We start from the raw sequence: 23,534 nt of genomic DNA on the forward strand, positions 1-23,534 counted from the left end.
ACAAACACGACAACACGAGCGCTCCGTCCTCGTGTTTTTTCCGCGCTGTTTTACCATGGATAGTAATAACCAACTTGCCCACCTTTCTGTACTTCTAAATGGCTAAGTAACAAGGCAGATTATTTAAATATATGGTTTTCAGTGGCAGTTTTAAAGAAACACGTGTCAAAAATATTGCGAACCGAAGTGGACAGGTTCTTTCAATCACTGGCCTCCTTTCAAATAAATAGCCGCTTTTAAATTAATGCGACAACTAGCACATCGCATTGTATAGCAGCAAATCAGTCTTCTAGGGGGTCGCATTCATGTAAACCAGGGTAGCGCGCTGGGAAAGGGCGCCTCATTCATACGGCAGGCGTTTGCGGATTGAGACTAGTAAGCCGTCTTTCCGAGCGCGTGTAAACGGGATCAGATCGTAATAGGAATTCCATAAATGCATTTTGCAGCGGCTATGGTGGTCTAATCGATCGGCACGACAGCGAAACTGGTGAGATATCGGTCACCTCGGTTGTCATGCGGTTGTCGCGCCAGAAACGCTGCGCTGCCTTCGATACGTGGCATCGTGTGCCGACACCATCACGCCACAGGTAATGCGGGAGCTTAAAACGCTGGCGCGCCGCATTACCGGGATGCGCGAGGAAATGCGATGCGTTACTTTTGCATTCATTTAAGAATGGCTAATTAGTTAAAATCTGAATTTGCCCTGCAGTATAGAATGCGTACATTATTCGATAATCTTTGCGAGTTTATATGAATCACGGCAGTAAGATCATCCAGTTTTCGTTGCTCGCTGTGCTGATAAGCCTTGAGGAAAGCCAGTATTCGCGAGGGTTTCTCGCGAGAGACAAGACTAGAAAGGTTCAATGTTTTCTCTGTAGTTCCGGTACCTACTTATACGAGAAACGTTTGACAATATAAAACGCCCGCTGCTGGTCTGTATCCATTGTAACTTATTTCTAAGAGTCTCGAAGCCCAAGTGGCGTACAGAGCGCACTGTTGTAATTTCGATTGTACTAGTATTTTTGTACACTAGTACAGCTTTATTGAGGATGCAAACATAGGGCAGTGAAGCCGCAAGTAACCAAACATGAGCTTAGCATTGTTAACAATACAATGGACATGCAACTGTCATGATAGGTTACGTTTTACATGAACTCTTAATTATTACTTAAATATTGATTGTGAAAATATAGACCCTCAGATACGGTGTTACTATTATTCAGACACGGTAGATTCCTATTACCAAACAGATTTGAAACACGCATAATCTTGTATTCGTTAGTACTCGGTCTCATAAGGCCGGTGCTACACCAAGTAACGGCATTATTTAGGCCAGATTGAAACATGAGTCAGTCTTAAATAGAAGTAATTACTTCGTGATGAATTGTAGTACAGATGGATATATCATTATTACATATTTAGAACATGCAATAAAGACCTCAGCCCCAAACCATGCGGTACACCTGAAGTAGCACAATGAGGTTACGAATCAGGGTTCTTAGCAGTAAAAAAATTATTTCTGTTGCTCAAAACACTATCGTTCGATGAACGAGTATTAGGGTCGATGCTCGTTCAACAAACCAGTTGGTCATTAACAAGATGAAACGCTTTCTGGAAATCCAAGGATGTGCAGTGAATAAAAAGCACCTCGTCTAGTGCGCTGAATATGCAATGATTGAAAGATATTAATTGCGACTCACACAAAAATGGTTTACGCAGGCAATGCTAACAAAGGGAAAAACACGAATAATATTTTAAAGGAATTTAACCAAATCAGAAAATGTGTCATGCTGACAATTTACATGGGACGCACGTTAACGATCTGGGTCTCTAATTAGGGCATAAGAAGCATCACCAGATATTATTATTGGTGCCACCTTACATGCTTTCTACTTTGCGGGCAGCTGTCCTGAATCCACAGATTGTGAAAAGTCCACATGAGGAAATGGAAGAGTAAACCCTTGTATTCTTTAAAAACAGAGATCATGGCATCCATTCCTCAAAATAAAAAAAAATCTCTGCCTCTCCCGTAACCGAGAGTAGAGTAAGCATGAAATGTTTACGGGCCTAATGTCATCTCGGTGGACACCCGAACCGCACCGTACAGGAAGGGAGGAACGCTACCACCCGTTCAGCGCGATGCCTTGCCATTTGAACGCAAGGTTTTTTTGAGGAAAGGAATTGGCGCAGTAATTCTCTGCCATCTCGGTGGACACCCGAACCGCACCGTAAAGGAAGGGAGGAACGCCACCACCCGTTCGGCGCGATGCCTTGCCCTTTGAACGCAGCGCTTCTCCCCCGGGCCCCTGTGCGCCTGCGCGGCTTTGCATCGATGCGCGAAGCCCCTAAGAGATCGCGTATGACAACGAAGTGTATCGCGGCATTTATGTGCTTTTTGCACGCGTGCTTTTTGCATGTGCTTTTTGCATTACAAACGCACAGCTCGACTGATATCTTCATAAACATTGAGAACGCACTGGCAGTTATTTTTTGTGACTCCTTTGGAGACCAACCGGCGCTTGCATGCCGGTCGCGTAGGAGGGCTTAGAGAGTCTCGTTAAATCTCGTTGTCTCGTGCGGTGCCCGGATGTTCTGGTTTCAGAGCCCGGATGATGGCTCTCGGTCTCGGCGTGACGTCACCACACTGCCGACAACGGGAACTAAAAGCATTTCATGCTTAAAAAAATTACATTAGTAATCATATTTTGTACACTAAGATACTTAATCACAATAGGGTACATTACTGAACTCGCCATTCGGTCAGAACAGAAGAATGAAACAGTTTATCGCTGAAAAAAAGTGAACAAAAAAGTTAGAGAAGGCGTCTGTGAGTATTTGAGCATACTGTGATGGAGGAATGGCCGCTCCACTGGTACTGCGTAGAGTTGTGTTTTGCTTTTAGCCAGGATTGATGTTCAAACTTTTTTGCTTTATCAGTCAGCAACGGCGGACGCCTGCTGGGGGTAAAATACTCTTGACGTATTTCAACTGGGCCATCTGGGCGTTCATTGCCACGATTGTAAATGCACTCCTCACTGGAGTGACACGAGCGAGCCGAGCAGATGCAGTGACCAAATCACGCGGGAGATAATTCAAGCGAAAAAAATCGCTGTGTCAGCACCCCATCCGTAGCTCTTCAGGATAAGGAATTTCGTTTCCTTGCGAGAGCTCAGCATTCATGATTCCCTGCTCTATTCCTGCTGTGATTGTCTGTTTCGTCTCTTACCCTTCTTGTTGTTTTTGAAGCCTTGTGTATATTTACCGATGTGTCAGAGCAATAAAATTTCACTTGTTAGACAGCGCCTGTGTCTCGTCTCCCCTTTATGGGTCCTCCGTGAAGTGTGGGCTGTTTTCGTGTGATGTCTTTCAACGCTTTTCGCATCCTAAACGCGTGCTATGGATTCTAAATGCGCAAATCCGAAATAAAACATTGTCCGATCTAAAATGAACAGCTTTTGCCTTTTTCCTAATTGAATAAAGAATCTTGACTGTTTGCGGTTCAGACATTTACAAGCGTCGAAACACCAAGTCATCTTTCCAAAGCCACACTTTCGAGGTGCTCATGGCTGAAAACGAAAGCAACGCTGCCTGAGCCCGGTATGTGCCGCTATTGGGCATACATCTTTGTTCAGGGGGACGCGATATTAAGCGATGAGGAAGAAAATGAAGACGAAATCGAGAGGGGCGTTGAGAAAGGCGCCAGGCTTAGTGGTCGGAGGATGCGGTTTCAACGCTGACCATCGGAGAGGTGGCTATGGCGTGTTTGGAAATGCGCCCCGAAAAGGGCTTGTCGCGTTCCGCGCTGGCCAGCGCCGACGCATACGAGGACTCCGAAAGCGCGGACGAGACTTCCACCATGGGAGAGTCGACGATGTGCCGCATGTGCTTCCGAGGTTCGCACGCTGGACGCCTGTTGTCGCCCTGCAACTGCCGCGGCACCATCGGACTCGTCCACAAGGAGTGCCTCGAGGAGTGGCTGTCGCGCAGGAATACCGACCAGTGCAGCATCTGCTCGTACCAGTTCGAGGTAACAAGTCGCTCGGTTTTCGCATGCCTTGTAGCCAGATGTTTTGGGCATTCACGTCTCGCTAGTGCACGCTGGACTGTTTGTACACCAGGTGCAAGCACCCTGGAAGCGGCAGCTCAAGATATCTGCCCCTTTTCGCAGCAGTAAAAAGAAGCATAAGGCTTGAAATGTGAGGTTGCCCGATGGATAGTTCCAGTACGCCCTATGCGCTATGGCTGGTGTCAGCTGCCGTGTTGAAGCCTTTGGCTAGGGCGGCAGTAAGAGTCAGGTGACGCTGCTTTTCGTATCCCGATAGAATAGCAACCCTAGAGAGCCACATTAGTATCATGTAGTGGGAACCATCAGAGTATGGTGAAACGTGCCTATCCTGAGTTTACATGCCGCGCGTCTACTTTCTACTGCACAGGATATGTTAGACAAAGTGATGCGCAGAAGAAGTGTGCAGCCTTATTTTCCTTTGCTTGTGATACTTTTTATTTATACAAACAGAAAGTGACGCTGCTCCCATAGAGGCTCATGCATTCTTCGAGGTAGTTATCTAGTTATCTACACCTGTAAATATACTCGTGGTCCGTATTTATCGATGTGAGCTTCTGCCTTTATTGCTGAGGTGGGCTCCTACTTAACCCAAGCATAGTCCTTCAATGTTTTTTCATTGAATAACTATGGGCCATGTAATGCAGCGTGTGCTGTACATGGGATTTCTACCCTTTCTACTGCGTTCCGCGTCTGCACTCTTGCTCAAAAATGCGGCAGAAAACGCTTATTTGAGCAACAGCTTTGTATTTATTATTCTTTAAAGGGTCCCTGGATCATCTCCCATCGGTCCCAAGATGTGCTTTTGAGAGACGAAGACGTCTCATGGGACATTAACCGTGAAAATGTCTGCTTAACGCGCTATAAGAGAGTAGGTATTACAAATGCAATATTTAGTGTTTGTCAGTTGTCTCGATAGAGTTTTCTATTCTGTTTCTCTCCCCTTCCGCCTCAAAGGGGCCTGAAACTTCATTCATGCCGATCTTCCTCCTCCCCTTCACAGCGGCTGCTGCTCTATGGCGTCGAGGCAACTGCGATAAAGAAGTAGAAATGATGAAAAATAACTAACCCTCCTTCTCGCAAACTGCACCTCGGTAGACAGGCTAGTCAAAAGTCCGAAGAATGATAAAAATTAAAGAATTACAGTAGCTTCGGTCGTATAAGGAAACCTGCGCCAAGCTAAAGTTGGTTTTGGTTGCTGAGGTTCATGCCTGGTTATTTTTGTTGCGCTCCTTCTGTTGAGAGCTTGGGCGTCGTATGAAAGCCGCGAAAATCCTCTCCAGCCAGTGCGGTGCGGCAGTCGATCGCTCTCGCGAGCTAAAACAGTAGACCTTCAGTCACTGTAGAGCTTGAAATCTTCACTTCCGCTTTTAGCTAATATGCGCGGAAACACGCAACTTCAACTCAAATAAAACAAGCATTTCTAACTCAGGGCGAAGCCGAAATCGTTGCCCGCGTTGACTGCACCAGGAACAGCAGCGCCGCCTGCGCAAGGCACGAAACGGAGGAGCGGTGCGCGCCTCCCGGTCGCGTCGCCTCCCACTTTCTAGCTACCATAACTTTCATAAACGTCACTCACAGCTGGCGACAGCAACACCGCATGCAGTCACGAGATTGGCATCTTATGTAATTCTTTTCTTCAGCTTTGCAGATTAGTTTATTCTGGTGTGTATCAACCTTCTATTATTTTGATACATAATCACACTGTGACGCGCTAAACGACATGCGCTTTTTCTGCGTGAGTACACTTCTTAGGTGGCGTAAGCATTGAGCTAAACCAATGCCTCCTTGATTTAAAGGGAGACTGAAGCACTTTTTTTGAAAATTATGCTGGCAGCGGCATCCTATAGTTTTCCATGCTGTATACTGGAATGTCGCATCTAAATAAGGCAAAAAACAAGCGCGAATTGCCTTTTTTAGCCGAAATATGCGGCCTATGCCGCGGGGCACGCCGCGCGGCGCGCCGCCACCCGTGATTGGTCAAGAGAGGTTGTGACGTCACTTTGAGGACTGGAGAAGCTATCCGGCGCTGCGTTGAGTGCAGATCGCAGCTTTCCGTGTCGTTGTAAAAGCGAATACGGCGACTATTTTTTTTTTACTGGCCTCCGAAGAAAAGGATGCTACAGTTTGCTCATTCCGCGTATCGCCTGAAACCAAAAAAGACTCAAGCAAAAAATTCTACGCCTAGCACAAGCATACGCCAGCGTCAAAGACGCGATGCAGACCATACGTAAAAGGTGCCAGCACAACCTCGGCTCGTATTCTCGGAAAAGATAGGGTGCGAACAATACTCAAGTCAATTACCACCACCGGACGCCTCCTGGCTCGCCCGGAAGAGCGTCATCCTAAAGAAAAGGCCCAAAGCACTGTGTAGAAAAAATCCTTTTCTCAGTACCCGGCGTTGCAGGTTGGGGCAAGAAAGTATTTCAAGGAAACGATGAAGGAGCACAAAGTTGATGTCAAAATTAGCGAAGCGCAGTGGCCAAGCACTGCGAGGCATGTGACCACAGGATAGTGACGCAATCATTGTGCGCTGGAAACCAAGCCAAATACGCGCACAAGGCTGCTGCTTCACTCGTGGCGCGTTCAGCAGATGCCAGAAAATATTAATCGCTGCCTCGGAAACGTTTCCCCTTCCTAGATTTGCAGTTTAGGTCCAGTGAAGTAGTTGCCAACTATGCGTGTGTTTAAAAGCCAAACTAGCTGCAACTCGCCCGCTGCCACAACTTGAAGAAACCGAGTAAGGTTGCGGTGTTTTTGTTTTGCAAAAACTCGGTTGGCATTCACTTTTCTCATAAATTTGCATCCGAAATCAACGTCGAACGCTTTCATTTTAATCGCTTAGCTACGATTAAACGAGATGCCGCATATGAAGAGCTTCGATGCTTGCTTGCTTTGCTTTATTGTACTTTGCTCTGCTTGCCTGGTTGCTTGCTTGCTTGGACACGTCGAACCGAGTATAATATCACTAACCGAGCCTTGCTGAGCACGACTCAGGTGGTCTGGCCGCACCTAAGCTAAGGAGAGCGACACATTCGCCTCTATAAAGTTTCTTCAGGGGCTAAGTGAGCATGTTTCTACTTTTAAAAGAGGCGCTTCTTTGGAATGGTGACACGCCTCTCATGCGCGAGAAAATCGAAGGAACTGTGTCATGGTTCAGCCGCGCCTTTTCGACACAAATCTCCAGAGGTCACATTAGGGACAAGCTCTACATGTAGCCGCTCTTACGAAAGTGCTTCGCGCAGAGTAGGCTTGCTTTGGTCGGCTTGAATTCTTCGTCACAGCAGCGAGCGCTTGCGCTGCGAGCTTATGATCTTCCGAAAAACAGTGGAAGACGACACAGCCTCGGCCGTATTTGTTCATGGACACGAACGCAGAGTAGTACCTCGTGTTGAATCTGATTCTCAAGGTCGGCTGACACGCTTTGTACGTCACAACGCACGCAGCACGAGAAATAACGCGCGCTGAAAGCTCGCTCGGGTGCGCCGAAGTATCCCCTGCTCCTCAACGTGACGTCACGTTGGCCGACATGGACGAGGTTTCCCTCTCCGCTGTTCTCCTCTCTTGCGCTCGCGCGGGGCGCGGGAGATTTGAACATCGCGTTTTTAATTCGTGATTGCGCCACTGTTTTAGCCAAAATCGAAAAGATAATTTCACAGACGTGATCAGCAATGACACTACTTCAAAGCCCTAAAAAATTAGCTGATTCGAAAACCGCCTCAGTATCCCTTTAAGTGCTAGCGACATGCAGCATGTTTTGGCTCCTGTTCCTCTTTCTTCACTCTTTCTCACCAGCCTTCAAGCCTGCTCCGGATATGCAATAAGTTGAAGTGGGTGCCTAATAACCAGCGACATGTCACGATGACAGGGCGGAAAAATGTTAGTTCTTTATTCCTTCTCGAGCGGCCTCTTCAGTGAGAAACCCTTGGCAGCGATGAAAACAGCCCGTACCATGACATACACGAGCGATCTATACTAGAAGCGCCACATCGCGGCCGATAGACGAACCAGATTTTTCAATGGTGTCATTTCTGGGCGAGCGATGTCGCTGACTTCAAATAAAGGTGCCGTTGGCTCAAGAGTTCTCATGTCGGAAATGACTTGTGCCTATGTTCATTTACTTGAAATTAGTACGAATCTGCGTTCTGTAAACCCTAATCAGTCAAATAAATGCGATCAGGCAAAAAAAACACATGCAGCTAGCGAAACCTTAGTTAATGCAGACTTCGTTTGAAAAGGCGCGAAGATCAACCATTCTTCGGGAAGGATTCTGGTCGTCACCAATCGTTCTCCTCCATCAGCTAACATTTTTTTTTACTGCCTTCTTCGCGTTTCATTTCATATGGCTGGGGAAATTACATGCATTCGCGTTATTAGACCTGCTGCCACAATAAATACAACCACTGCGCAGGTCGAGCGGCCACCTATAAACATCCTGGACTGGATCCGCGAACCGAGGAGGCAGGGGAATCTCTGGTGCATCCTAGTGGAAATGTTGCTGTCCCTCTTCGGCGCCATCCTGCTGCTGGTGTCCGCCTTTCTCTTCGCGGTCCAGATCAACGGCATCTCGCCGGTGCTGGGCTGTGTGCTCACTGGCATCATTGTGGCCCTGGCGGGGTTCATGTGCATCGCCCACATCTACCTCATGGTGTGCCGCCACCACCGCGCACTCATGCAGTGGCGCCAGAGCTGGGGCGTCCGCCTAGTCCTTCCAAACAGTGTCCTCGAAGGCGCAGCGTCTGCGGACGCCAGGGATGTGCCACCGGTTCCGCCCTCGCCGCCTACATCCCAGCCCCCTATTCGACACCGCGCGCGCGCAGCAGCACGACCGCCGCCAACAAAGACGCCACAAGGACAACTGCGGTAACGCAGCAGCATCCACACGCCACCCAGCACCACGTCGCCTGAACCCACAAAATTATTCAAACGGCACGATCTGCGTAGCGTTCACGTTGACTCCGAGAAATCGTCGAGCTATAGCCGTTACCTCAGCGGCACTCAGCGTACTTCGATAAAACGAAATTGCCGTCAGCGGAAGTGGACTCGTGGGTCGCCTTGATAGAAAACAAAACTGGACTAACTGCATTCAATGGATCGACTTACTAGAGACCCCCTATTGAACGTCTCCCGTAATGACCGCCCCCACGCCTTAGTAACGAGCGCCGTTGAAGAGATGAATACCTCCACAACCAATACTCATCAGTTATGCGCAGTTCGTCTTGCTCATGCCATTCGTATACTTTCCTAAACGCTGCTAATCTGTATGGACACTATGCCGTCCTGAGTACGTTCCACCATAAGTGTACTGAACGAGGGCTGCTTTTCTTTTTGTTCTCCGTTAAGTGGTAAGCCAATTACTTCTGTCTTAGGCGAATGACTGGCCGTAATAGCTCTGGCTGTTTTGTCTGCGCTGCTTTACGTATTCACCCCTCGCACTTTTGGCGCTGAAGAAATCCAGTTAATGGCGGGCATTTCCCACTCTGACACGTTAATGATTGAAATACCGTTGTAGCTGCAAGAATAAAACGTCTTCGTTTGAAACAAGAGCGGGAAACGGAAGGCAATATTCAGGATGATAATATAGGTCCTCGCTATAGGCAGAGGTGTCATACGGCGTTCGACGTTCAACCATGCAGGTCGATGGACAGAAAAAGTTATTGGATAACAGGCTGTCTGCGCAGAGTTATTCCGCTTTTCACAACCTTAATGCCGCGCTAGGTTCGTCGATTGAAGCACAAATGATTTCGCTTTGAATGCATATGCAAATAAACATGTACCGATAAACTAAATAAATTACTGAAGCCAAGAGCTTACGACACCAAGGACCATAAAAATGTAGTATTTTGTAGTTGTTCATTGCAAGATTAATAAGCAGAAAAAAAGCCAGATGTCACCGGTGGGATCCGAACCCATGATCACCGAATTTCGCGTCTGGTGCTCTACCAACTCAGCTAGGGCGACGGCTGTCCAATCTTCTGCTTTGGGTTTCGGTTTGGTTTATTGGGGTTTAACGTCCCAAAGCAACTCAGGCTATGAGGGACGCTGTAGTGAAGGCCTCGGGAAAGTTCGACCACCTGGGGTTCTTTAACGTGCACTGATATCGCACAGTACACAGGCCTCTAGAATTTTGCCTCCATCGAAATTCGGCCGCCGCGGCCGGGATCGAACCCGCGTCTTTCGGGTCAGCAGCCGAGCGCCGTAAGCACTGAGCCACCGCGGCTTTTTTTTTTCTTTATTACCGACTTGGCCGGGCAAACAAAACAAAAATACAATGACATGACAATAAAAGCACAGGTCAGTTTCTAGCTAGTGCACGATGATAAAATGGGTTAAATGATTTTAGTTGGTCGAGGACAGGCAGCCACTCAGGCTGAGGAGCTTGCTGTCCGAAAACTTCCTGAGTATACATGATGCTCTCAATGAAATACTGATGAGCCGGATTCACAACAACATGTTCATGCCTGACATCCATTCGCGTACGCCATAGGCTGTGCATGCAGAGCCACATTAGCAGGTCGCAAGGCACTTCACCTGGCTCTGCACATGGTAGGAAGCGTATTCCAAAAGGAGTCAGGGGGAAACCTTTTTTCAGTGTGCGCTTCAGCACATCCCAAAGAAAAACAGCGTCATGACAGTCGAGAAAGATATGTTCTATAGTTTCCACTTTTTTGCAAATAAGACACTCTACTGACCAAGGTACAAAAAGGCCTTTGCTTTGCAACCATGGCTTCACTGGGAGGGTTCCAGTATGCAATTGAAAAAAGAAAGCACGCACTGAAGGCTTCACCGGCATTCCTTTGACTCTTTTTAGCACATCCCTTTCGGGACCCAGAAGATAAGCACTGCGATAAACAGGCACTGGCAGAAACACATCAAGCAGGTCCTTGTACATCTTTTTTCTTGTTACAATGGTTAGATACTCATCGGAAAATTTTGACCGAAGAATACGGACTGCTGCAACAACTTCTTGCAAAAAAGCACTTAACCCACTCCGCCCTGCAGACATGGATGACACAACATAATCAGGCAGTGATTCTGACAATCGCACTTGTATAACAGTTCGCAGAAAATCATTATCTTGACGCAAGAAAAAGAATCTAGTGACTATCCGTCTCAGAAATAAATTTGATAACCCTAGCCCCCCCGTTCCGCACCTTGTGGAACAGATTGCATCGGATAGTACGTTCCCATGTTGACGCCCAAATAAATGTTGCAAACACTCTGTGCAACCTTTGCACTGAAGTCCTTGGCAAAGTTAACGCTTGCAGAACGTAAAAAATCCTCGCTATTAAAAACATGTTGCACACCGTAGCTCTTGCAAACATGGAAAAGTTGTTACCGCCCCATTTGCTTGTCTGAGCTTTGACTCGTTCGGTTTCATGGGCCCAATATTCTTTGCTTTCTCTGTAGTTGGTTAGCGGCACGCCGAGGTACTTTCCTGGCGTGTCTACCCACTTCATTCGACAGAATACTTCTGGCGTGGCCTGCCACTTTCCATGCCAAAAACCAAAACATTTCTGTCAGCTTATCGCACAGCCACTTGCATCACAAAAATTTACGGCTTCTCTCACCACTTCTTGCACGCTTTCCTAGTCTCTGCAGAACACTGCTATATCATCTGCATATGCCAATACCTTCACTTCATTGTGACAAAAGGCGTAACCTCGAATGTTTTGCGTAGTTAACAGCTTTAAACAAAAGGGCTCCAGGTAAAGTGCAAAAAACAGTGGAGAAAGAGGGCAACCCTGCCTCACTGACGACAAGACAGGAATACTATTACTCAGGCGGTTATTAATTATGAACCTTGATGTACAGCCATCATAAATCATTTTCACGCCATCAGTGATGATACATCCTCCATTCACATGTTCCAACAGCGCGAACAAAATTTCATGCACAACTTTATCAAACGCCTTATGCAGGTCCAGTTGCATCATGGCGACACGACCCTCCGTTGCATCGCAGCATTCAAGGACACTCCTAGCTACGTGTATGTTAGTAAAAATGGATCTGTCTTTTATGCCGCAGGTCTGGTGTGGGCCAACAAGGGTTTTAATTACTGTTTGGAGTCGTCCCGCTAGCACTTTCATATAAATTTTGTAGTCTACGTTAGTTAAGCTTATTGGGCGGTAACACTCAACTGACTGCAACCTACTCGGGTCGTCCAATTTTGGGATCAACACCACGTGGGAAGTTCGAAAAGACGGCGGAGTTAACTTTCTTTCGTAACACTCGCTTATTACGCGCTGCAATGCTATTGCCATTTCTGTTTTCAAGGCCTTGTAAAGTGCGGCACCGAGGCCGTCCGGCCCAGGCGACTTGCTTAAGCTCAGCTGCTGTATTGCAGCTTCGATTTCTGCTGCCGTTATGGGCTCCTCAAGTACCTGCGCCAGGTCCTCCTCGACTCTTGGCATTAGCGACAGGAATGCAGTTTTGTAATGTTCAACATCAGGCGTTTTAAGGCTGAACAAGTTTTGGTAATATTCCAGAAACGCCCTTTCAATCACCTCAGATTCGGAAGTTACGTCATTGCGATAACAAATTTCCTTTATCTCTTTCGAAACTGCATACTGTTTTTCGTCGCTGAGCGCCCTTTTTGTGGGCGTCTCCCCAAGCCAAAATCTTTCGCTGCGCGCCCTTATCACAGCACCTCGATATTTCGTTTCATCTATTAGTTCAAGCTTAGTTTTGGTCTCTTTTATTTCTTGTCTGTACAACCCCGGCTTGACGCCTTCCATGCTGAGCATGAAATCAAGCTCGGTACGAAGTTCCTTTTCTTGCTGTTTTTCTTTACGCTTTAAAACACATGCTCTTTCTAAAGCGGCCACTTTCACGTCGCATTTAAATTGTTCCCATGTTTGTATAAAGTCTGTCTCTTTTTCTAACAAGCTTTTGACTGAGTCTTTTAATTTCTTGCTAAACTCCTCATCCTCCAACAATGAGTCATTAAATTTCCATAATTCCCAACTAAACATGACAGCTCTTTTCCTCTCCCCAAGTGTGATCACGACTAAAGAATGATCACTGATGCTGACGTGCACAGTCTGGTACTGGGAACACAAGGGCACAACCTCAGAAGGAACGTAAATTCTGTCCAGCCTTGCGTGTCTAACGCCTTGGAAATGCGTGTACTGTGCTTGTTCTGAACCTTGCATTATAATGCCAATGTCTTCCAATTCTGCTTCATTAATCTTCTCAGACAGCAGCTCGGCACTCGTGTCCTGCAGGGTTTTGTTGTTTGTTCTATCTTCAGGTCTACACACGCAGTTAAAATCTCCAAGCAATAGTACACGCTTTTCTGTCAGCAGGAAAGGTTGAACACGGCGAAAAAAGGCATCTCGTTCGGGAATTCTATTAGGTGCATATACACACACAGCTCTCCACTCTACACCAGAAAAGTAAAAATCGCATGCTACAATCCGGCCACTTTCACAGGAAAATACAGTTTCCACGGCGACTTTGCCGTTTCGAGTTAAAATCAGACACCCTCCCGACTTTCCTTCTGCATGGCATACGCAAACACTGAACTGTGCACGGTAAATTTCTGCCATCGCATCTGTCAACTCTTCGCTTTCAATTTGTGTCTCTTGAACAGCCAACAGATCAATTTCGTTTTCGAACAAGAGACGCTTAAGCTGATTTTGCCTCCTTCGCGCAGAAAGACCTCTCACGTTCAGTGTGGCAATACGCAAGCAAGATGTTATTTGAGACGCCATCTTAATGGTTGGGATTCGCCGCTCTCGAAGTGACATCGGTTTGCAGCTCACCTCATCAAAAATTCTTCCAGTTTGCAAAGTACTGCGGTGTCAGCACTGAACCCGATCGAAGACCGGGTTACCAACACGAAGACCCTGCAAGGCACCTCCGCTAAAGCGGAGGGACACCCGACGAAGTCCTACGATCAGGAGGGATGTTCGGCTTGGGCTTGTAGGTCGCACGTCGAACAGGAGGCGCTTTGGGAAGAGGTTCCTCATGGTCCGTCCCGTCGTAGCTCGTCGCCTTGTCATCAGCTTCGTCGTGCGTCCTCTTCGCTGGCAAAGTTGACGCCGCGGGCATCTCCGTGTCAATGTCCTTCTCGTCGGTCGATTCCAAAACCGTCTCAGGTGCACCTACCGCTGCATCATCTGCTTTTCCCGCGTCCGCCTCAGTTCTGGTGTCAGGCACAGGTGGTTCTTCTGAGCTGGCAGCCTCATGTTCCGTGGGAAGCGTTGCTTTTTCTGAGGCTATGCTTTTCGGTACTGCGTCTTCCCGACTCTCACGGGTCGCCTCTACCGCGTCGACTTCGTCCATAATATGCTCCTCAGTAGTATCCCTACGAACAGGACCAGCTACGGTAGCATATGTTCGCACGCACTGGGCGTCGTCGTGGCCGAAGCGACGACAGAGCCCGCAACGTGGCACACGGCACTCCCGACGCATGTGTCCGGTGCCGCGGCACCGGAGGCAGAGCGGAGCTCTGCCAGGAACGTGGACGAGTGCGACGTCCTCTCCAACACGCAGCTGGTGCGGTAAGTCCTCGATGGTAACGCCCACCTTCAGCTTCAGTGTCACTGAGCGCGTAGTAGACGACTTGTCGACGCAGCCTTTGACTCTCCACTTGTCCCGAGTTATGTCGGTCACTTTTCCAAAAGCCGCCAGAGCTGCCTTCACGTCGTCATCTTGCACGCCGTGTAGCAGCCAGAACAGCTTCAGCCTGACGCCCTGGTTGCGTGGGTCAATGACCACGCAGCGGTGGTCCTTGACGTTGAACGCCTCCGCCTGTAGCATTTTGTTTTTTCCTTCTTCATTGCAGAATGTCACGGCCCAAACATGATTCATCTGATATGCCCCGAGGGCAACCACTTCCGGCAGCAATGACAGACGCTCAAGAGCGTCACGAAAGTTTTCAACACGGTATGGCCTGGCTTGGACGTCGCCATGCAAAAAAAACAGTATGCAAAACACTCGAACCTGTTGGCAAATGCGGCAAAATCAGCTGGTAGTCCTCGTTCGGCTGGATCGTACTCCTGATACCGCGGCCCGGCTGGGCCGCTGAATCTGCTCCTTGGGAGCCCATGATACACACGTCCGTCACGCTCGGTGGCCGGAAGTCGAATCTCTGAGCCACCGCGGCGGGGCTTCTCCTTTCGGGGTATTCATGTCTAGTTTAAGCGAACCTTGGGAGTGTTTACCAGCGCCACCCTCGTCCACAGCGGCAGACGTAGTACGTCCTGTATTCCCTCGAGTTCCACGTAGGAACGTGGTCGACCGGGGCGGGCAGAAGCTGTGCGATAATTTTCTTATGGCACCTACAGCATCGAGATTGCCATATTCGAGGCCCTCGATTAATGTATTGAGCAGACAAGGAAATGGAAAGGGGTGCGCGTCATGATATAAATGGCCGAAGCCAACCGTCACCGAAACCAAGGAGCATAGGGGACGTCTTTTTTTTTTTGTAATTTTGCAGTTCGGGTCCCACATGCCGCCTGTGGGATCCGAACCCACAACCTCCGAATTTCGCGCGCGGTGCTCTACCAACAGAACTACGCCGGAGGCTGTCCAGTCTGCATTCGGGGGTTCGAAACACACGAAGGCGACTTGACCTCGTGGAACACCTGTAAGCAGAAGCTCCGCGACCTGTTCGGGAAACCCATCGGACGTAACTCGCCGCCAAGAAGGCTCTCGCGTCGCGCGCACAAAAGTCTTCATAGCCATATGTCGCCTGCATTCAGGATGTCCTGGCCTTGTGCCGTGATTTGACAAAGACATGTCTGAGGCAGACTGAATCGGCCACGTACTGGAATATATTGCCGACGAGGCATTCAACCAGCTGCTATGCAAAGACTCTTCTATGGTCACTTCTGTTCTTTAGGTGTGCCGGCGCTTCGAGTAGGTCAAACACAGGCGCATTTTCCACCGTTTTAACCGGCTTCCGAACACTGCTGCCAGTTCCTCATGTGATGATCTGCCAACACTGCGGTAGCCTTCCATCCCGGCTTATCTAACCTGCATTGCGTGTCCCGAACTGGAGGCGATGGCGCCTGCTGTTTCCACCTTGCAACTGCCGGAAAACACTGCCAATCAACCAGGCCGTTGTTCGCAAGGAGGTTGCGAACATGCTGGCGTCGTGGACAACGCAGATGCCAGCCCTGACCCTCCAATGATGGCGGCTGCCACTTCCGGCCCCAGCTTCTTGCCTTGATACCGGTACCGCAGTCCATACGAATGACTATTGCCCCTGCTGATCAGCCAATCTGTTTAACCTGCTCAGGCGTCGGACACATCTGCCTTCACTGCCGCAGCAGTTCTTCCCCGCCACCCCGTCCCTTCCCCTTTGTTGACCGCCGCAGCGACTACGCCCCGCGGCGTTACCTCCTCCCGATCCACTTCGTGAGGAGCCCGCTCTGCCAGCTCGTAGTTCCAGCCGCTCACCTTCCCCACTAGACCGCCGCTCCCGTTATCCTACCACACGCCGCAACTCTTCTCCATCCAACTCCCGCCACTTCTCGGAAAACTAGCCGATGCAGCCCCCGGAGGTGTCGCTGCATTATCAACTGGGCCTGAAAATCCCCTGTTGACCCCTGCTGCCCAAAGTAATCGCTTGAATGTTTTTGTGGATGTTGACCCGGTCCTTCACCTTATTAATGCGAAAGCATTACTAGGCTATGTCGACAGCGAACCTGTCACCAAAATATGTCAGTAGCGATTATCGGCAACTAAAAGGACATGTCGTCAAAAGAGTGGTTATATTCGAAAGAGGATGATGTGAGAATGCGGCACAAAAAATTTGGAGACGATCGGATGATTGGTTAATTAATTAGCGCCAAAAATGGTCAAAACGAGGGTGAGCAGGCAAAAGTGGCACCATATTTGAAACCCCGAAAGTGTAGAACGACGTTAAATGCCACGTGACCGGAAGTGTGGGCGGAGCCAACGCGCGGCGCCAAATTGCAATGTCCGGAATGAATACTGAGATAAAACGAGAGGTTGTGTGCAGTTAATCGAAATCCAATAAATACTTTTATAGAAACTTCGAAATCAATTGTGAATAAGGCGAATAAATTATAAACTAACGCGAATTGTGAATTAAGGTCGGGTAATGCGATTTTAATGTAATTAATGGTACATAGGAATCAGTTGAGGGTGAATTGAAGTGGATTACTTGTGAATTAATGTGAATTATTTGGGAAATAATTGTAAATTAATTGTAGATTGAGGTATCTGTGCTATTAAAATGTGATTAATGTTGCGTTAAGGTGAATCAAGGAGATATTAAGTGAATTAAGTGCGAATGAATTGGGAATCAGTTGTGAGTTTAGGTTAATAGAGGCAAATAGGAGCAAATGAAAATTAACACATCAAAAACAACAGCAATCACACCACAATCTCTAGCCCTTTACCATGCCATTACACCCTAAACAATGTGCCGATAGAATCAGTACCCACCATCAAGTACTTAGAGGTTCACTTGGCATCCGACCTGTCGTGGAACCGTCACATAGATGCAATTAGTAACAAGGCATCGAAAACTCTTGGCTTCCTCCGATGAAACGTTCGTTTAGCAAACTCAAACACAAAGCTGTAGGCGTACAATTCGTTAGTGCCCTCGAGAGTGGAATACGCCTCCTTGATATGGAACCAGAATCAAACATACTTGGCAGCGAAACTGGAGTGCTTACAAAATAAAACCGCCCTGTTTATATCCCAGAACTACTGACGAACATCGAGTGTAACAGAAATAAAAAAATACCTGCAGCTACCTTTTCTCGAAAGACGGAGAATGTTTTCACTTCTATCCTTTTTTTTCAAAAACTATATCATAGTCAATCTTCCTTTGCTATGTGCCCTGTCACACCGGCCCGTCACGTTTTTGCACGAATTGATCACCAAATGAAAGCCGAACCTATCTTTGCTCGAACCAATCCCTTTTTTCACTCGCATCTCCTCCTCGCCATCCTTCAATGGAATCAGCTCGCTCGCACCATTGCATCTCTCAATGATCACGATAATTTTGAAGTCTTTCTGACACGCTACCTCGAGTTGTAGTCTTGACCCTTCCATTCTTTTGTATTTTTTGTGTAAACCGCACTCAAATGAACATGTATGTTTACAGTGTTTTGTGTGTATTTTGTTATAGTGTCTGCAGCTACGACCGTTGTACTTATTGCAATTTTGTATTGGTTTATTAATTTCACTATTATCCCCCCCCCCCCCTATGTAATGCCCACCCGGGCCTTCAGGGTATTTGAATAAATAAATAAAATAGAGGCGACGAGTGACGATGAGGCGTCTTCCGCATTATTCCGCAATGCGGGTTCCCGCAGTGAACTCTAACGGTTTTGATCCCGTCGCCAAAGTGACTGTCCTGAGCTCCTCTTAGCGCTGCCTCTCAAGACAGTTTTAATGCCCACTGCCACGTCCGCCGTTCGCATCGCCAATGGCAGCACCGCTGCCTTAACTGGAATATGCACTGCACGAGTGAGCATTACCAGACGTCATATACCAGTTCTCTTCACCGTCCCGACCAGTTTCCCTCAGGACGTGATAGTTGGCCTTAAATTTTTAACCGTTCATTCAGCTCTTATTAAGGCGGAAGCCTTTAAGCCTCATCGTTGTAAGCAGGAGTTGTCGACAGAAATGTCACGCTTTTAAATTGGTCGAAATGGTCGTGACGTCAGAGTGCGCGAATTTCAAACGGGGCCAATTGTACTTTGTCTAATAACCTTTCAACCAATTAAAGGGATGGTATTGTGATCCTTCAAGTAACTGAGGGACTGACTTAGTTAATTACTTAATGAACCAATTAGCCTAATTAACCGATCTATTCAGACCAGATAGATAAATAAAACCCAGTCGCAAATTGGTCGAGTTGCGGAATCGAACCAGGGTCTCCGGAGTGCGAGACGAGCACGCTAACCACTCCGCCATGCCCGCTCGATGGTTTGGAATGAACAAAGGCGCGTCTAGTGGATACAGTGTCTTCGTTCACTCCCATCTTCCGCTCTTTGTGTCATCCCCTTTTTTTCCTGTGTGTGTGTCTTTTGCGCCATTCTGAAATTCAAATTACACCTTCCTCCTTTCCCGTTACGGGGAGGTTCAGGTATGCACCCAGATATGCGAAACAGGTACATTTCCTCTACTCAAAAACCAATTCACCGACGAGCAAGGCATAGAGCCAAACGGGCGATGGCGTTCTGTGGACTCCGTGGCAGCGTTGCAAGACGCTGTTGCGTTCCAAGCTTAGAGGCGAAGCTTAAAATCTTAACTACAAATCAGTGACACAAGCAGCAACACCGCGCTTAAGGCTTCCCGCTCACCGTGCTTCCCGCTTCCCGCTTCCCGCTCACAAAGTGCCCCCCTGAATTTTTTTACTGTTATTCTGGCCTTCTTCGATTGGATCTGCCCCTCTGCTATGATGACTCCACCAGCTCACCTCGCCTTCAGTCCACCGAGTTTTTTCGTCTCCCTCCACAAGCCCGTCTCCTGCCTACAGCCCTATGTCGCTTTCTCCTCCCGTCCGTGATAGAGACTACGCTGCTTGCACTATCAGCGCTGTGATTCTTCAGCGTAACGTCGTCTTACCCCAAGCCGATGCCCATGTCACCAAGAACTACACTTACCTCCCCGTCCTAAACTTCAGCCTGTCTCCTCAAGTTCTTCCTGCCGGCATTTCACTTTCTGACCTATCCCCTTTGACCGATTGCACAGTTTCTTCTTTAGCTCCTGACCCAACGTCTGACGTCTCCAATGCCTCTGCATCGCAGCCCTCCCGTGCGGGTCCTATTTCCACGATGATCACGGACGATCTATGGCCTGATGACTCTACAGCTCTTCACAGCGTCTAGTCCTCATAGAGTGACATTATTGACATTGATGACTGTCCCTTCCACCTAACCTCTGTTGTCGCTCACCGCACTGACACCGGCGATGCCCGCCCTATTCACAGATGGCCCTATAGGGCCTCTCTCTCTGAGCGCCATGTCATCCAGGCAGAGGTAGAGAAGATGTTGGCTCACAACATATCGAGTCTTCGAGTAGTCCTTGGGCGTAGCCTGTCGTGTCTGTTAAAAAGAAAGATCAAACACGCCAATTCTGCGTCGATTATTGCCACCTGAGTACTGTCACAAAGAAAGATGTCTACCCTCTGCCTCGAACTGACGACGTTTTCTACTGCTTGCACGGCGCCAGATACTTTTCCTCCATTGATCCTCGCTCTGGAGTGTCGCAGATCGCAGTCAACTAACGGGTCCATGAGAAAACCGCCTTTTCACCCCGGATGGTCTATATCAATTTAAAGTCATGCCTTTCGTCCTCTGCAATGCCCCTGCGACCTTCGAGCGCATGATGGACTCCCTCCTGCGCGGCTTCAAATGGACGACGTTCCGCTGCTATTTGGGTGATGTGGTCGTTTTCTCGTCCACATTTCGAAGGTACCTGCACCACCTTTCAGCCATCCTTGCCGTCTTCAGCCACGCCCAGCTGCACTCGCCGAAATGTACCTTCGGCCGCCATCAACTCAAGGTCCTCGGACACTTGGTCGATTCTGCTGGGATACAACCCGACCCCGACAAAGTCCGCGTCGTGAGTTTCTTTCCTACTCCGCGTTACTGCGGTGATGTGCGCAGTTTCCTCGGCTCTGCTCATATTTCCGCCGGTTCATCGAGAACTTTGCTTAAACAGCCCGCCCTCTGGCTTCGCCCCTCAAGAAGAACGTTCCGTTCTCTTGAAGGCGCAACCAAGCTGCCGCCTTCAGAACGCCTATCGGTGCCCTCACCACTCCACCTGTCTTGGCTCACTTCGATACTTCACGCCTTACGTAACTTCGGACCAACGCGAGTGGCCTTGCCATTTATGCCCTACTTGCTCAACAGCAACGCATTCAGATTCGCGTCATTGCATACGCCAATCATCTCTGTTCTATGCCAGAGCGCAACTATGCTATCACCGAGCGGGAACGCCTCCCCTCGTTTGGGCAATTACCATAATCCACTCTTACTTGTTTGGGCCCCCCTTCACCGTTATAAGTTATAACGGGTCATCACGCCTTATGCTGACTTTCTTCGCTCAAAAAGCCTACTGGCAAGCAGAGGAGCTGTGCTCTTCACCTTAAAGAATATGCATTTTCTGTCGTCCACTAGACCAGCAGCTTGCACCAGGACGCAGTTTGCTTGAACCGTCACCATGTCGATCCGCCTTCTTCCAACTAATGTGAGGCTGACGCCTGCGTTTTGTCCATCTCGGACTTCCACAACACTGCTCAAGCACAGCGCTTGGATTGCTCGCTACGTTCCTCATCGACCGCATCACCACCAACTACTCCGATGGTTCCCTCGCCCTGTTCGCGCTTCACGAGAACACCTTCTACCGGCGCATTATGCGGCCGGACAGCACTGAGCTCTTGCTCATGGTCCCTCAACACCTGCGTTGCAGAGTCCTTGAACAGCTCCATGATGTTCCCACGGCAGGTCGTCCCAGCGTATCCCGCACGTACGAGAGCGTGCGCCGCCGCTTCTGTTGGCCAGGTCTCTGCCGCTCTGTCCGGCGCTATGTGGCCACTTGCGAGCTATGCCAGCGCCGGAAGACGCCCTCGGTTCTCCCTCCCGGACACCTTCAGCCGATTCCCATCCTGTAGACCCGTTTTCCCGTGTCGGCCTCGACCTGCTCGGCCCTTTTCCGGTGTCTGCTATGGGAAACAAATGGATCGCCGTCGCGACGGACTGCTCGACGCGCTACGCTGTCACACGAGCGATCCCAACCAGCTGCGCTACTGATGTCGCTAGCTTCCTCCTGCACGACTTCGTACTCTACCACGGTGTTCCCCGTCACATGCTCCCCGATCGCGGCCACTGCTTTCTTTCTCAAGGGGTCGCCGAACTTCTCCGCTCCTGCTCCGTCTGTCATCAATCCGCCGCTGCCAACCAGCCACAGACGAACGGCCTCACCGAACGTGTGAACCTTACCCTCACCGACATGATTTCCATATATGTCTCTGACCAATACCGTGACAGGGATATTAGTCTCCTGTTTGTGACATTCTCATACAATTCTACACATCACGATAGAGCAGGTTTCTCTCCTTTTTATCTCCTGCCGTGATCCTTTGCTGCTTGCCTTTCGACAGTGCACTGCCCGCCACCGCCTCCGCGAGTACTTGTGCTCGGGACGCCATCGCACGCGCCGACGCCACCCGTCGTGTAGCTCGCCAACGGTTGTCCGCATCCTAGTTAACTCAGAAAGGCCGTGATGACTGCCGCCATCGGGACGTCACCTACTCTACTGAGTTCCTTGTGTTGCTTTGGGTGCCGTCCCGCCTTGCGGGCCTGTGTGAAAAACTTCTGCCGTGCTACACAGGCCCTTACCGTGTCGTACGTCTAGTGAACGCGGTGACGTACGCGATCACGCCGGCGCATCCGTAATTCCCGCCCGCTACACCTCTCACTGACATCGTAAATGTGTCGCGCCTCAAGCCTTACAACTAGCACTCTCTCTTGCCTGTGCAGTGCGCACTGACACTGGGCTTCTTTCGCGGGCGGAGGGGGCGGGTAGCGCTATGGACGCTGGGAGGACGACGAAGTGTCTAGAACAACAACGACGCTATGGTGCGCACTTCTGTGCTGTTTGGCTGTCCCAGGCAATCGATCCTCTGCTGCATTTATTCATTACATAAAAATACTGAAAAAAAAACCAGAGCAAGAAACACGGAATAAAATGACGAAGGCAAACCTGTGCCTCGCTTTTCGCTGCTTTTCTTGTTTGCTAAAACATGAATGCTCAACTCGTCCCGCAATTATAGGTTCTTAACTGATCCTCCAACCCTTTAACGCTAGAAGTCTAGCATTGTGGTTAGAAGAACTAGCGGCTATCAAAATGGATTGTCATAGGGTGTAGCTAGGCTTGGAGGACAGATGAAACGTACACAGTGCTAAATGGAGGGAGTATACTGTGGTATACATAGAGGAATTCTATAGTATTTACGAAGGGGCGGCAGTTATCGTAATTGACCTTAAAAGTTACAAGTAAGAGAGAGTAAAGGCATACGCGCCTAGATATAGCCATAGTAACCCGTTCGTCGAAAGCATAGTAACCAGTTCATCGAAAGCAACACAGTACATTGTAATGATGGGCGAGTTCAATACCAAGGTAGACAAGAAGCCAGCTGGAAACGACAGATGGCGACTACGACAGAGGCTGTATACATATACATTAGGTTGGGGGCGACCAAAAAAGAATGAAAAATAAGCCCCTGCCTGCACCACATACGTACAACAGGCTTAATGCAATTTGAAGATAAGAGAAAAGGACGGAGAGCAATGATACTTTTACTACCCGTAGGGGGGCAAAAAGAAAAAAAAATGAGGGGAAAGCTACTGTAGCGACCCAGAGCCGGGGAAGCGAGCCCGGCGACACTCCCTGGGAAGTAGTGGAATGGATGGGCAAAATGGATGGCATAAATGGTTGTCAGGAAATGGGTTATGGGATTTAAGACGGGAAT

The 23,534-nt window shown here is 48.8% G+C and overlaps 1 pseudogene; it reads left to right on the forward strand.

Moving 5' to 3' along the window:
- The first annotated feature begins 3,754 nt into the window (after positions 1 to 3,754).
- Positions 3,755 to 8,971, forward strand: LOC149338838 (uncharacterized; annotated as a pseudogene).
- Positions 8,972 to 23,534: the final 14,563 nt, after the last annotated feature.

Source organism: Amblyomma mixtum, chromosome 6 (genome assembly GCF_055824585.1).
Source record: "Amblyomma mixtum isolate Tamu chromosome 6, ASM5582458v1, whole genome shotgun sequence".
NCBI classification, from domain to species: Eukaryota; Metazoa; Arthropoda; class Arachnida; order Ixodida; family Ixodidae; genus Amblyomma; species Amblyomma mixtum.